Below are 4,553 nucleotides of genomic sequence, written 5' to 3'. Positions count from 1 at the left end.
TGAAAAAAGATACAGAAGGATGAGCAGCAGGGGATATTTGCAGCACAGCTGGTGGAAAAGTGAATATGTGCACAAAGGTGTGCTATACATAATATGCTATACTATGTTTTGTATTGTGTATATTGGGTTTATACAGTATATAAATACTGTATATGTGTGTGTGTGTGTATGTATATATATATATATATATATATATATATACATACACACACACACACACACACACACACACATATACATATATATATATATNTGTGTGTATGTATATATATATATATATATATATATATATACATACACACACACACACACACACACACACACATATACATATATATATATATATCCCACTCTGGGGTTGAGGTGAATAAAAGAACTGTGTTGTGACCTAAATAACATGCTGTTGCTATCTGCAGAAAGTATTAAAGCATGAAATCACGTATTTTTAATCTATGAACGCATCCTGTATCATAACTACATGTGTGCCGTTTGTAACAAACCAAACCTCGTGAAAATCAGTTGAAAATTCAGTGAGTTATTCTATTTTACTTGTGCATACAGCTCCTTCCTCAGTAGAAGTGAATGCACTGTGGAGGCGAAGCAAGACCCTTCCAAGATGGCGGCCGGCGAGGACGTCGGCTCTGATAGGCAGCGGCAGTCAATGCGGCGTCTATGTATATATGCCTATGGTCGGAGAGATATATATGTAGATATAAATGGCTCATTTTAAGCTAACAAAAACACAATTCATATTTTCAGGTAATTATAAACTAATGAAAACATTGTTATTAATATTAAACATCATTTCTGCCAATAGATGCTCCTTAATCCTGCACACTGTAAACAGTGATGACAAAAGTATGTAAAGGAATTTTGTTGATTATAATGGGTTAAAAAGTGTATAGTTAAAGTGTGTAATGGGTTAAAAAGCTCATGGTCAAGGTTAATGTGATTAAAAAATGGTTAAAAAAGGTATAAAAAACAGTTCATGTGAAATGATTAAAAACATGACAGTCATGATTAAAGTCTGGACTTTAAAAAAGATAAAAGTATTTAAAAGGATAAAAACAGATACCCCATAATTTTTCTGGGTTTAATTCAAGTAAATGTAATTTCATCACAACTGTCTTTTCCTAAAAATGTTACTCAGGTTGGTCGCTAGAGGGCATATATGTGGCGCTAGGGAGTTTAACATCCCCTGAGACACACATATGTGGCGCTAGGGAGTTTAACATCCCCTGAGACACACATCACCACAGAATAAATACTGTGGTGAAGCTGCTAACACGCTCTTTGTGTGTCTGTTNCGCTAGAGGGCATATATGTGGCGCTAGGGAGTTTAACATCCCCTGAGACACACACCACCACAGAATAAATACTGTGGTGAAGCTGCTAACACGCTCTTTGTGTGTCTGTTGTTTTCAACTAAGCTGCTAACACGCTCTTTGTGTGTCTGTTGTTTTCAACTAACAGGTGGGTTAATATTCCTCCAGAATGCACAGGCACATCACAGTCTGAAAGATAAACATGTTGTTAATGTTGTATGTGTATTGGTTTGTGTCAAAGTAACAGCGGTAGAGTTCGTTTTGTAGTATTGTGTGATTTACTGGACCATTCAACAACATGCTAATGTGCTAAGCTAGCGGACCAATTGAGTTTACATTGAAGACGCTAACAAGCTAACCTGTAGATTGTAACAAGAATGTGAGATTACAGACAGCTCGGTTCATTTGTTTCAATCTGTTGATGTTATTTGTGGTATATTGTACACCGAGAGTACTTCGAGTTTATTGTTACTTTTATTGTTTTTGTGCCTAGCTAATGCTGTTATTGCACATGGGAACGGTAGAAATATGGCGCCCGCGCCAGCGTATGAATGTAACTTTATTAGGAACGTGGCCTGATGTACATACGCCATCTTGCCGTGAAAGGAGCAGGCTGTGATATGTGTTTTCTTAATTTGTACTGAAAACAATTGGTTTCATGCACTTAATGTTTCATTCTTGTTATTTTATGATGTTTTATGAATGTTAAAGCTGAGCAAAAATATAACAAAGGTTTAAGTATTTTGATAACTATATTGTGGTAACAGCTACAGTGATAACACTAAATTGTCACTTACTATATATTGGTATGAAAGGATTATGTTTATGATTTGTGTTTGAGATTATTTTCTGTATAGGAAAAAAGAGACATAAGACATTTATTTGATACAACATATAAACAAATGGTACAAAAAAAACTGTAATAGAACTGTGAACTTTAAATAGCTGAAGTCTGTCAACAGTCAGGTTGTTTCAATAAGTGCAGAATATTTATTTGCCTTATTACACAGAATAAATACTGTGGGGAAGCTGCTAACACGCTCTTCGTGTGTCTGTTGTTTTCAACTAACAGGATTTCATTCTCACACACGCCCACCTGTTCAACGCTAGGCCACGGGGGCAACACACATCCATTGAAGTTGTGTTTCTGTATTCCCCTCGTCAATAAGACAGTCACTCAAAAGTAAAGTCAAGTTTTCTATCAAGCCAATCGAACAGTATTCACCAAAGCCTGTGTTACACTTTAACCAAAAAGTCTATTGATATGTTTTACACTGTCGGTGTACACATTTCTAGTTTATGCATTTGTTTTCTAAGGTTTTCCTCTGCCTTCTTGGCTTGGGTTGGGTCATGAAACAGTGACAAGAAGGGATTGCATTTGGTATGCATTCTACAACTAAACAATATAAAAAAGCATTAACAGTAGGAACAGTAATGTAAAATACAAAAAATAATGCTGTTGCATGTAAAGTGGGGACCTGAACTAGAATTAGAATTACAAAATCAATTTGCCATGCAAATGCTCCCCTATGTGGCAGCAGCATTTCTTTAACTTCACATCTAATATTTGTGTATACAGAACACAAACATATCTTGGCATAGTGCAGCTACTCCCTACATGCATGCAGGCAGCACATACATATTTTTTCCTCCTCCTGTCTCTTTTCTGTCCTTTGCTTTTAACCTGCTCTGCCTCTTTGAGCAGACATTTAAGGCAGAGTGTGAAAAGGCAGATCTACTTACATTGGAGATCCATCAACCAGAAAAGTCAGAGAGGAAAAGACCAGAGAGGCCAACAGCCAGAGCCGAGTCCTGCACATCCTCCTGCTCGATCTCATATCTGCTCTCCCACTCTGCAGCACTCTCCTCTTACACACTTGTACCCCTCTGCCTGCACCTTTACTCCACTTTACTGCTGTCCCATCCAGATGATCTGAAGTAAACTGAACAGTGAAATCAATTAATATATGAATGAACAACTCAGTCATTCAGTGATTCATGTCACATGTCACAAGGTACAACTTCAGTAAAATGAAGTGTCGTCTCCTTCAACCTGTGCATTGTAATTTAGTCTTTATTTGCCTCTTGCATGGTGGTTAGTTTACATATCTTGACCTGAAAAAGATCGCCACGTGGTCGCTCCCTCTGAACACAGGCAGCACACAGGCAGCAACTCCGCTCTGTAGCCACCTCTGAACTGTGTATAGCAGTGATATGGAGTGTTTATTCCCCTTGTGTTGCAGGGCAACCAGGAACAGGACAACACTTCACATTCCAATGTCACACCAGTCCTTATTCGGCATATAGCACACTACTCCTCTCCTTCTCTCGCTAGAGTTTACCAGGAAAATGCATAAAAAGTTACAAACCAAGAAGTGAACAACTACAGTAGGTCTATAAAAGAGGTCAACATAACATAGCTATACTCAATATAATAACTGAACAAGGTAACTGAACAAACTGACCTGTCAAAATGACAGAGCAGGTATAGTGGCTTGGCCAGACCAAATAATACACCAGGGCTAACCTAAATGGACAGCAAATACATAGCAAAACTAACCAAACCCCCCATGACATGGCAGCACATGGTTTGGTCCAGTGAGTTGGCTCCGGGATTTAAATGTCCTCAGCACTTAACCATGCCTTTTGCTCCACAGGAGGGGACCTTCCCTTACAACCACGGTGACTTAAAGACAAAGAAACAGGCGATTAATATCAGTGTGTGACCTCACAATGTTAGCATGTGTACACTTAAACAATATAAGGTTGATGAAGTCCCCATGTAATGCGGCCAAACTTGACCTTGCGTGCTGTAATGATATGCCGCTGGTGTTCACTCCTCAAATGCCAAACCAAGACGTTTTGTTCTAAACCCAACCATATGCCTTTTTGACATCTAGCGTTAATGGCCTGTCCTGGAACGTCAACGCAGAGGGATACCTAGTGTGTAATATGTCAACGAGAAAGGTCACTGACAAAGCGGCAAAATGTGACAACTTGGGATGAGAATGTGTTGCTGCAGTGCAGGCTAGTTGGCAGGCGAAGGCAAGGACCTTTGACTCGAGAGAAAATCTGATTTTACCATTGAATGATTAAAGTCTCATTGACGAGGGAAATACAGAAAATCAGTTTCAGCAAATGCACAATTGACACAATTCCTTACACTTTTGTCATCTCTGTTTAAGCAACAAGAAATGGAAATTTCATTTTAGTGGTAGTGTTTAACTT

This window comes from Epinephelus moara, chromosome 5 (assembly GCF_006386435.1).
Source record: "Epinephelus moara isolate mb chromosome 5, YSFRI_EMoa_1.0, whole genome shotgun sequence".
NCBI lineage: Eukaryota > Metazoa > Chordata > Actinopteri > Perciformes > Serranidae > Epinephelus > Epinephelus moara.
This window is presented reverse-complemented; position numbering follows the sequence as displayed.